Genomic DNA, 11,798 nt, shown 5'->3' with positions numbered 1-11,798 from the left:
TTATCATTAGGATCACATTTAAAACTCAGGAGGTCCGACAGCTCCTCAGTTGACCAGTCGACATGGTTAGCAGGGGATGAAGTTAGAAATTCCCGAAAGTGTCTCACTGGTTCCTCTTTGATATGTTCCTGATCTGTAACTATCCTTCCATCACCACACTGAATCTCCTTTATGTTATTTCTCATCTCCCTGATCTTAGCAGATGCATAGAAGGCCTTATTGTTTTGATCACCAACCTTAAGCCAATGTAACTTGGCTTTTTGTTGAAGATACCTTTCTTCGATATCAGTCAATCTTCGCCACTTTGCATATGCATCCGCCTCTTCCTGTATCGCCAGAGGGGATGGAGAGGTCATAGTCCGCGCCTGCAAAGTGCAGAGAGTGTTATATGCCTCCTTGGTGCGGATAGTAATATTTGCAACCCGTTTTTTCTCCATACTCCGAAGATGTGGCTTAAGTCCTTTTAATGATTTTGAAAATCGATGCATCGCAGAGGTGGAATGGAAGAGAGGGGGGACTCTCGCCATCGTTCTGCCAATTGAGGAAGGAACTCTGTTTGTTGTGCGACTGCATTAATGAATTTAAACGGCTTCTTCACCCTCGGCACAACCGCAGAGAGATAAAACCTGCACCGTAAGTGGTCTTAGCAACCCCTGGCTCGAAGACAGAATATGACTGACCATATTTCTGAATCCAAACCTGATTAATCAACACTCGGTCGAGCTTCTTACAAATAACCCCCTCCTAACGTTTGTTGCACCAAGTAAAACGTTGACCCTGATAGCCCATATCAACTAGTTCACAGTCATTAACAAGATCCTGAAAATTCCTCATGCCAACTGGTACAAAGGGTGTAACATCATATAGGGAGTGATTCTCATTATCCAAAATTTCATTGAAATCCCCACATACAAGCCAAGCTTTACCACGAAAGAGTGGAGATGAATTATGATGTCGTAAATCACTCTAAAGTTCCTTACGTTCTGCAACCAAATTTGACGCGTAAACAAAAGTGACAAAGAAAGCCTCCTTCCCTTTAACACATACTGAGACCGTAATAAGTTGTGAGGTCTTAAAAACTGGTGTAACACACACGTTATTCTTCCAAACCAACCAGATTCTTCCCAGTCGATGTTCTTCATAATTAGACATAAATGACAAATTAGCAAACACTGATTCTATAACACGACCTGCTCTGCGTTCCTTAACCTTCGTTTCAATCAAACAACCAAAATCAAAATTTCCATGAGCCATCCACTCTCGTACCACACGGTGCTTCTCCTTCCTATTGAAGCCTCTGACATTCCAGAAAAATCCGGACATCAGAGATTTCTTGAAGTTGTACGTGTTGACAGATTACTAGGAGGAATCCTAGCATTCTGTGTACTTGTTTGCGAGATAAATTTATGCCCATCCTTCGAAGCGCGTGGAAGAGAGGGTCGTAGTGTCACCTCCTTTTGCGTGGCTGTCTCTGTCCCTCCCTGAGCCGTCGTAAACACTGGAGCTTCAGTATCCTCTGTATCCTCAACTCCAGGCTGTTGAGAAGAAGGAGAACTCTGTTCCAAATCGGTTATAGCATCTTCTCCTTCCTCCCCTTTGCCACTAAGACATGAGAAAGAGTTTGAAAGCTTCGACGTGTCCACATGACTCATATCTAACCGTTTACTTGGACTGCGTATCCCCTTTGTGGGTGTGCACCAATCCTCCTCTTTTTCCTCTGCATTAACAACAGGGGAAGTAACCGCTGCATCAACACCATTCACAGCTTGTACAATAACCGGAGCAACTGCCTCCTGGTTCTAGACCGTATTCCCTGCAGTTTCTGTAACACCCTCTTCTTTCTTGCCCTTAGACAGACAATCCGAATTTGTGTGTCCCCATTTTGAACAGTCAATGCACCATGGGGGCAACCATGGGTAGACAAATTCCACAACAGTATCACCTCCCTTCTCAGATTTAAAGGACATATGTTTAGGCAAGTTTTTTGTTAAATCCACCTCCACAAAAACCTTAGCCTCCTCGAACGACTTAAACGCCTCTGTATCAGGGTGTAACTTTTTTGGTACACCGAGTGAACTTGTAATAGCACTTAATACCTTCCAAGAAAAGTACTTTGCAGGTACATTTTTAACTATGACCCAAAGGGGAACATGAGTTAATTCTTCTTGTGTAGTATCAACTATGGGACTCCATTTAGTAAGAACCACTGGAACTCCACATAGATTCCACATGCCCCGTCTTAACACCCGTTCACGAGTACGTACATCCCTAATCTGAAACCGCACTGTATAGTGATCCACCACAAACACCTCAATCTTAATGGATTTATCCCCCAATGTCCAAATTTTGTTCACTAGGGCATGAATCCCACCTACAAAAGGAGCCTTTGCTAAAAACTTCCCAATGAGAAAATCTTCCCATAAAGGTTGAGCTTCCTCAAAAACCTTGTTTGGTATTCTAACTGTGGGCATACCCTCTACATCCTCTACCACCAAATCCATCTTCTCCATCCCCGCCGGTTCCTTAACCATAGATACCCATGAACGCTTTTTTTGGAGCATTCAACACCTTACTCCCAACCACTGTCTCTGTAATCCCCGTCGCAGAGACCTTCCCTTCCGTTCCCTCGACAATCGACTTCTCCGGACTTGTCCCACCTCCCTCACTCTGTACCCTCACATCCCCCGACTCTGAAAGACCTTCCCTAACCAACAGCACCTCCCCCTCCTCGCTTTCTACCGTCATATTTGAACCACCCAAACCCGTATATTTATGCAATTTTTGACAAGTTATAAGAATATTTAATTATAAGTAATTAACCAATATCACATGAAATAAGTTATTTTAGTAAATTAGTTTTGTTGTATGTTATTTTGGTACTAAATGTTCAAATATACAGTATTTGGCTACTATAGTTTCTTTCTCTCCCAAGCGATGAAATTGCAAACAAATTACAAATTCAACAAAAGTCAATGAATCCAAAAGATCAGCATGCTTTTTGAAACCTTTAGACATATGTAATATACATAAAAAAAGAGATTTCACTCCCAGGCACACTCCCCGAGGAACTTGAGGAAGCCTTTTAACCGGATCTCAACAACCATGTCTCCTCTAATGAAACAAGTTCCCCACTTGTAACCGCTGGTCCATAACAGAAGTTTTGAATTTCAAACATGTTTTGCAGATCTGAGAACACCAGTAAGCGAAGACTAGGCTTGATTCTCCAGTAATCTAAGCTGCATTTACTGCTTTTCTTTCATCGCATTAACTCCAGAGCACAAAGGAACCGAAACCTTTTTAAAAGCCTCCTCTTCAAACCAAATTTCCTCTTGTTTCCCGCCCCATAACCCACCGTCAGGCTGTGAAGCATATCTTTCAAGCAGAACTCTCACCATGTCCAACCGCATACCATATCATATGAAAGGAAAAGAAGTTCAGAGAGGTTTCTCGCCCCCACCCCGTAAGAGAATAAGAGCGCCAGAGCTAGACACCTCGGATCTAATCCAGGAGAACTCCCTCACCCTCATTGGCCGCCTCACAAACCCTTCTATCCAGCGTATGTGGGCTCTTTTCCCTTTCCTGCTAAACCGCTGGAACCTACATGGCAAAGCGTCAGGTGCAGATCTAGGCCAAGGAATCTTCCAATTCACCTTTGAAACTGAGGAAGATATACTACAAGTTCTAACAAACCGACCTTATCACTTTGACCATCCTCCAGCGCTGGAAACCTGTAATCTCTCCATCGTTTCCATCCCAGATCCCTTTCTGGCTAGAGATCCAAGGCTTGCCAAAGCACTACTGGAAAAAGGAAATGGTTTTCCCCACAGGTGAAGCCCTAGGGGAAATACTAGACTGGGACATCACCTCATCCTCTATACTCATCCAAATCCTCCTTAACGGCCTGGAACCCCTTACAAAGGAGACAATCATCGAATTTGCAGAGGGAAGTGAAGCCCTAATTACCTTGGACTACAAAAATCTCAAAAACCACTGTTTCCACTGCCATCGCCTTACTCACGATAAATCAGTCTGCCCTGGTCTAGCGGAGCATCGAAAAGAAGTAAACCAAACTTCAAAAAACGAGTTACCTCTGAACTCGCAATAGTCAATCTCTAGAAACTAGTATACTCCTCAGGACAACTTCTTGCCACCCCAGGAGACTGGCCAGCTGTCTGGAATTTCCTCTCAAAACCGTCTTAACCACCCCTCAAGGAGCAGGGACCCTGAAGGCAGAAGATACAATCACAGAGGGAACCTATCCTCCAGACAAACAACTCACGCGTCGAGGGAAAGAAGCGAGAGATCCTTTAGGACAAGATCATCTGATCACGAGGAAAGATTCCACAGGTCTTGTAATCCCCGCCCTTTTCAACCTGCAGCCCGAAACCTTCAATGGAGAGAAAAAGCAAAATCAACCTCAGTTCTAAATGAGGAAACATCTGTCTCATCTAGGACTAGAAGACCTCCCCTAGAAAGAAACAGAGTAAGTCCGGAACCTCTTACCTCTACCCTAATCAGGAACCAGGAACCTGGAGAACCAAACCTGAACTCTGCACTGCAACTACCAGGTGTAGGACACCAAACAAAGGAGCAGATACTAGAGGATCTCCAAGAAGTTACGGTGCAGTATATCTCGTGTCCTGACCCGGTGGAAAGTGCTGCGAGAAGAGCACGAGTCCTGCAGAGTGATTCGTAGAATATGATAGAGGAGACTGCAAACTACATTCTAGCTTCAAACCAGAAAGCAAAGTCCCTGTTATCTCCACCCTCTACTGAATCCCCTATGATCTTAAACCCAAGCTCCACCACCTCAGCTGCACCTGTTTCACATCAGAAGAACCCGGGTGAGTCCAGCAGACGAGGTCGAGGCCGTCCCCCAAGTCAAAAACAAACGGGGAAAACAAGTCAACCACTCCGTGGTGTTAAGTCCCAAAAAAGGATCTTTACCCAAGGATCACCTCGCAAGTCCCCTAGTCATAATGTCACATCTTCAAAGACAGGTACAGCCAAAACAATCAAGAAGAAAACCACCGGCCAATCATCTGGAACCTCAAAGGAAAGATCCCAACCATCAGGGACCCAACCGCAGCAGCCACCCCTCCCCCATAGTCCCCCTCGCATCTCCCTGATTCCTGCCAGTAAGAAGAAGAAGGCGGATTTTCAGAAACCGCCAACCCCTCTTCCTTAAGAGTGGTGAGCTGGAACTGTTGTGGGCTGAGGAACCCCATAACAGTCCAAAGAATCCGGGAAATTAGAAAAAAGATCTTCCCGGATGTACTATTCCTGATGGAAACTATAAACTCACCGACTCAGTGCTCCAAACTCTGCAATGGCTTGACTACCCCCACCATCTTCTAGTTCCCCCTGATTCTCCTTCTGCGGGTGGTCTCGCATTCTTCTGGAATTCGAGTGTTGAGTTAGAAATCATCAAAGCTAGTAATCACTTTATAGATACAAGGATTAAAGCTAAGGGACGCGAGTTTTTCTCTACTTTCCTGTATGGAGAACCAGATCAAACTAAGCGTCATCATGCGTGGAACCAACTCCAAGACTATGCTCTGAATAGAATAGGACCCTGGTTCATCACTGGAGATTTCAATGAGATCATTGGAAATGATGAAAAGTCTGGAGGCCCCGTAAGAGCTAAGAGCTCCTTTACAAACCTACGATCCTTTATGTTGGCATGTGACTTATACGACCTGAAACATTCGGGAAACTTCCTCTCATGGAGGGGTCAGAGACATTCGCACCTGGTCAGATGTCGTCTTGACAGAGCAATGGCTAACAGTGACTGGATATTAGCTTACCCTTCAGGGAGAAGTGAATACCTGCAATTTGAAGGATCCGACCACAGAACCTTAGTATCCTCCTTTGATCCTGTCAAACGCCACTATAAGAGTCTATTCCGGTATGACAGGAGACTCAGAGATAACCCAGAAATTTACCCTATAGTCTCTGAAGCTTGGAACCGTGAGCCTGAATCCTCCGTTGATCATAGACTTCACTTAGCTCGTCTAGCTATAATCCAATGGAGTAAGGTACAACACCAAAACAGCAAACAAGAAATCTTATCTCTCCAAGATCAGCAGGAGGAAGTGATGTGTGACGATAATGCCTGCCAGATCACCATTGAATCTGTCAACCAAAAACTGATGTTAGCTTACAAAAGAGAAGAAGAATACTGGAAACAATGAAGCAGGCAATTGTGGCTCACCTTAGGAGACAAAAACTCTGGTTATTTCCATGCAGCTACAAAAAACAGAAAAGCTTTAAACAATATCTCTGTTTTGGAAACAAATTTGGGAATCAAGGTCTATGAAGAAAGAGAAATTGTGAAGACAATCTCTGAATATTACCAGGAAATCTTCACCTCGCAGGATGGAGAAAGGACTGCAGTGGTAAAAGAAGCCATATCTCAGTGTGTCACCGCTGAAATGAATGAGAGACTGATATCCATGCCTACTCCCCTTGAAATCAAACAAGCTTGCTTCTCTATCCATCCTGACAAAGCACCAGGCCCCGATGGTTTCTCCGCAAGTTTCTTTCAAACAAACTGGGCCTCAGTTGGAGATGCGATCATTGCAGAGATCCAAACTTTCTTTATCACTGGCGTCCTCCCAAAAAAAATCAACCATACCCATGTCAGACTCATTCCAAAAACAACTGTAGCCTAAAAAGTTGCTGACTACAAACCAATAGCTTTATGCTCAGTCTACTACAAGATTATTGCAAAGCTATTAGCAAAAAAGCTCCAACCAGTTTTACATAGCTGTATATCAGAAAATCAATCAGCATTCATACCTCAAAGAGCTATAGCGGATAACGTCCTCATCACTCATGAAGCACTCCATTATCTGAAGACCTCGGGAGCACAAAAGCAATGCTTCATGGCTATGAAAACAGGCATGAGCAAAGCATACGACAAGTTAGAGTGGGACTTCATAAAAGCTACTATGGTACAAATGGGTTTTCACAATACCTGGATAAACTGGATCATGCAATGCATCTCCACTGTGTCATACTCCTTCCTAATCAATGATCAAGCAAAAGGGTTTGTACAACCACAACGTGGAATCAGACAAGGGGACCATCTATCCCCCTATATCTTCATCATCTGCAGCGAGGTACTTTCGAGGTTATGTTTAAAAGCTCAAACCCAAGGAAACTTACTAGGACTGCGAGTGGCAAAAGGAAGCCCCAGAGTGAACCATTTGCTTTTCGCGGATGACACTATGTTTTTCATTCGCTCTGACCCTACTAGTGTCCAGACACTCCGACGAATTCTGCAAAAGTATGAGTCAGCCTCAGGTCAGAAGATAAATCAATCAAAATCCTCTATTACCTTTTCTGCAAAAAGGATTCTGGAAATAGACAAGGAAGGAGGACAGGGCAAGTACCTTGTTCTCCCGGAGCTTTTTGGTAGAAAAAAGAAAGACCTCTTCTCAGCCATAGTGGACCGTATCAAATAGAAAGCCCTTAGCTGGTCTTCCCGCTTCCTCTCCACCGCTGGAAAACTCATAATGCTCAAATCAGTGCTGACAGCCATGCCTACTTATATAATGTCGTGTTTCCATCTCCCTGCATCATTATGTAAAAGGATACAGTCAGCTTTAACCAGGTTCTGGTGGGATTCAAAAATAGAGAAGAAGAAAATGGCGTGGGTTGTATGGAAAAAACTGACAAAACCAACAAAGACAGGAGGTTTAGGCCTCCGGGATATCAAACTGTTCAATAGGTCTCTCTTAGCAAAACTAAGCTGGCGGATCCTCACTAGACCACATACCCTTCTGGCAAGAGTGTTACTAGGCAAATATTGTACCTCCTTACCTTTCATGGAATCCCTGACCCCAAATGCAGCCTCTCATGGCTGGAAAAGCATATGTATTGGCCGGGATCTCCTAAAGTCAAACCTTGGTGCCCTGATTGGCTCGGGAAAGGATACTCCTCTCTGGAGAACCCCCTGGCTATCCCTCTCCACACCAACAGGCCCGATGGGACCCCCAACTGAAGCTACGCAACACTTTACAGTGGCAGACCTCATTATTCCTCGCACAAACAAGTGGAACATAGAGGCAATCAGAAACATCCTCCCAATGTATGAGGATTTGATCCTCCTCCTAAAACCGAGTGCAAAAGGAGTAAAGATACCTGGGCTTGGCTTCCCACAAAGGATGGTCTATACAGCGCAAAGTCTGGCTACTTCGAAGCTTCAAAGCAGAAATCGCTGGAGGATAAAGAAGACCATGCTCTTCATCCGGAACTAAATTCTTTCAACTGGCAAAGTAACATCTGGAATCTCACCACGTCCCCAAAAACGAAACTCCTTCTCTGGAAAACTATCCAAGGAGCCCTCCCAGTTGGTATGAACCTGCAACACAAGAGGATAACAGAGTCAGCCGCTTGTCCTCGATGTGGAGAAGAGGAATCAATTTTCCACCTATTTTTTTCTTGCTCATATGCAAGAAGTGTCTGGTCCACCGCACCTTTCCACCGTCAACCTCCCCTGGAATCAATCACCTCTATGGCTCAGGGTATTGAAAAAACAATTAAACTTGTATGCTTACCCCCGACAGGTATCGGAATTTGCCCTCTGGCTCCGTGGATCATCTGGTCTCTTTGGACTTCCCGCAATCAGTTTGTTTTTAACAAGAAGCACCTACCGGCAGAGGAAACTTTACATATCGCCGTGACTAGAGCGAAAGAATGGCAACAGGAACAGAACCCTCAGACAGTCTCAACCCGAAACACCTCTACCCCAAATTTGCCCTTGGAGCCCCCTGGTACTTTTCGATGCTTTACTGATGCTTCTTGGAAAGAAGGGAAAGCAGGCTTCGGAGTTCGGATGGATAATCAAAACTTCTGAAGATCAAGTAAGGATACGAGGATCCTCCTCCTCAACTCACATTCCCTCACTGCTGGTGGCTGAAGCGATAGCAACTCTAACAGCAGTTCGAGTTGCCATCGAATCGAACATCAGCTCCGTTTCGTTCGCTTCTGACTCGCAATCGCTGGTCCAAGCTTTGAATCAGAAGATCCAGATCAAGGATCTTCACGGGACTCTCCACGATGTCCTCTCTCTCACTAAAAATTTCGATTTCGTGTCGTTTCAGTTTATCCCCAAAAACAAAAACACTCAGACAGACTTTTTAGCTAAACGGGCCTTGGGCTGTATTTGTACTGAACACTAATTTAGTAATGGATCAATATCTTTGTTAAAAAAGAAAAAAAAAAAAAAAAAGACATATGTAATATACTCACCGAATATTAAACTTTATCAATCCATTTTTTCACACCAACTTGGTTTATTCAATTCATTTTAATCATAAAAATTTACAATGGCAAAATTCGAATATGCAATATGTGTCCCAACTCCATAAAACAGCTCGTCCTTGCATTGATTAGGAACAAAAAAAGAAAAAGAAAAAAAGAAAATATAACGGAATACAAGTTTCATTAAAGAGTATAAACTTTACAGCTTCTAATGCACATATACGATAGAGCTTACGTAGCAGTAAATGGTATCGCTTTTGTCAGGAAGAAGAAGCTGTAAAGTTTTGGAATTTCAGTGTTCCAATCATAGTTTCAAAAGAAAATTATTAAAGTTAAACATATCCAATAATTTGACATCCCTTTACAAGTTAAAAATTAGTAACATATTTCTCTTTTATTACTTAGCTGCGGGCCAAAAGCCAAAAGGTATATCAGCCTTAAAATATTCTCATATGATAATTGATTATTCAGTCGTCATAATAGTATAATAGTACTAATCTACAGCGAGAAAAGCTTTAGGTTCCACAAATAGAGACTAAACTATGGACGCGGTGCCGCACCACACTTTTGGCTCTGATTGGTGACACTAATAACGATCGTTTGCAAACGAACCGCTGCTATGATCACCAATCACCATCTCGTTTGGAGATAGCGGTTGCCTATCTTGTTTGGAGATCATGGTTGGAAAAGGTGATTGCACCTTATTTTCGGTGGTTGCAGACACCAAACTGAGGCTCTGACTGGTAACATGACTTAACATTGAGTTAAGTTGAGTTATGGTCTTAACTCAAAGTTTATTTAAAAATGTTACCAATCAAGAAAAAAAATAATTTTTTTGAAGTTGAGTTTGAATAATCATGTGTTATGGTTGATGTACAAATTTGAGGTATATCCTTTGTAAAATGGCTAACTCAAAAGATTATTCAACATCATGGAAATTTCCATGTGTTAGAGTTGAGTTATCAGTTTAAAATTATTCAAACTATTATTTAAAAAAAAATTATTTGTTATTTGTTTCTATTTTTATGCTAAACACCCGTAAACAACTTTGGTCAAAGATTTTTCAAAAAATTTCTTAATTTCTAGTTTTCATTAGACTCTTTAAAAAAAAAAAAAGTTGTTCCTACTATTATTCCTCGTTGAAACGTACATGGAAATTTAAGTTGTATATATAGATGCCTAAAGCTTATTGTCAAATAAGCACACTTTGAAGAAACAGTAGTATGGTTTTCTTTCTTCTACTCTTTTTATCCATCGAGTTTATTATATATGTTTAAAAATACTAGTGCATATTACTAATTTATTTTATTTGTTTTTGATGAAGATGTCTAATGAAGGTGGTGCAGCTGGTGGCGAGGATGTTGGTGGGAGTGGAAGTATCCGCCGTAAGAAGGTAATGAATATGTCACATGCGCAGTTTAAAAATGTTGGATGTTTAGTATTTAATTTTTACTGTATATTATAGAAACAAATTGTATGGGATGATGAGTATATCAAAATATTCTTGGAGCTTCTTGATGTTGAATTAGCCAGAATTAGATACAAGCAGAAGCTACCAAAAGAAATCGGCCGAGTGCAGATTTGTGAAAAGTTTTTGGAACAAACTAAGATAAATCTTCCGTGGGATTCTTTCAAGAGCAAATACGATGCTTTGAGAAATAAGTGGAATGCTTATAAGATGCTTTGAGAAATAAGTGGAGTCTTGCAATCAATTCAAGGTTTGACAAGGTGGACAGATTTTTGGTGGGCGTGTATCAAAGTACTAAAGGAGGATCTCTTTGCCCGAGAAATGATGGTCTCTAGTGAAAATGATCATGATAAGATCATATTCTTGGAGGGTTATACGGGATATGATCGTAACGGAGATTTCATTGGAGATCGTCTCAATAATTTGCAAAGTTGCAAAGGAGGTCCTCCAAGTGTCAACCTGGATTTGAACATCCATAACACAAACATGGAGACTCACGAAGAATTCAATGCTCCATCTCATACAGAGCTCATGTCATTATTCAAAGAGATAGGGTATGAAGGTGGAACCAAGAAAACGGGTTGTGATGGAGAATCGAGTCAGACGAAGACTTTTAATCTAGAAGATTAAAAATCTTTTAATAATATTCCTTTTCCTTTTTCTAATGCATTTTAGGTTAAGGTTTTTTTTTGTTTTTTTTTTGGGTTCAATGCTAATAAATTAGTTCTATTTTACTTTATGTTACATGGTTTATGATTAATAAAATAATTAAGTTCTAATCCTAGTTTTCTTTTATTCTCATCTATTTATAGGTCATACGATTAAACGAGCTGTATTCTCGGGGTTTAGAAAATCTTACAGAAGACGAGTTGCTAGAGTTGTACGACCTAGAAGATGATGAGTATATGGATACAATAATGCAACCTTTGATGGAGTATTACAATCGTTATTTTTCTAAACAACCAATGGCGGAAGAACGAGGATTAGGTTGGCAAAACCTTGAAAGGCAGATTCGTAACAAGCCGGTAAATTGTATGAACATGTTAAGGATGCATCCTGA

The 11,798-nt window shown here is 41.8% G+C and overlaps 1 pseudogene; it reads left to right on the top strand.

Moving 5' to 3' along the window:
* Window positions 1-3,811: 3,811 nt before the first annotated feature.
* On the top strand, window positions 3,812-10,957 carry LOC147926672 (uncharacterized; annotated as a pseudogene).
* The last annotated feature ends 841 nt before the right edge of the window (window positions 10,958-11,798 follow it).

Source organism: Camelina sativa, chromosome 15 (genome assembly GCF_030686135.1).
Source record: "Camelina sativa cultivar CO46 ecotype springtype chromosome 15, ASM3068613v1".
In the NCBI taxonomy this organism is placed as follows: domain Eukaryota; kingdom Viridiplantae; phylum Streptophyta; class Magnoliopsida; order Brassicales; family Brassicaceae; genus Camelina; species Camelina sativa.
This window is presented reverse-complemented; position numbering and strand designations above follow the sequence as displayed.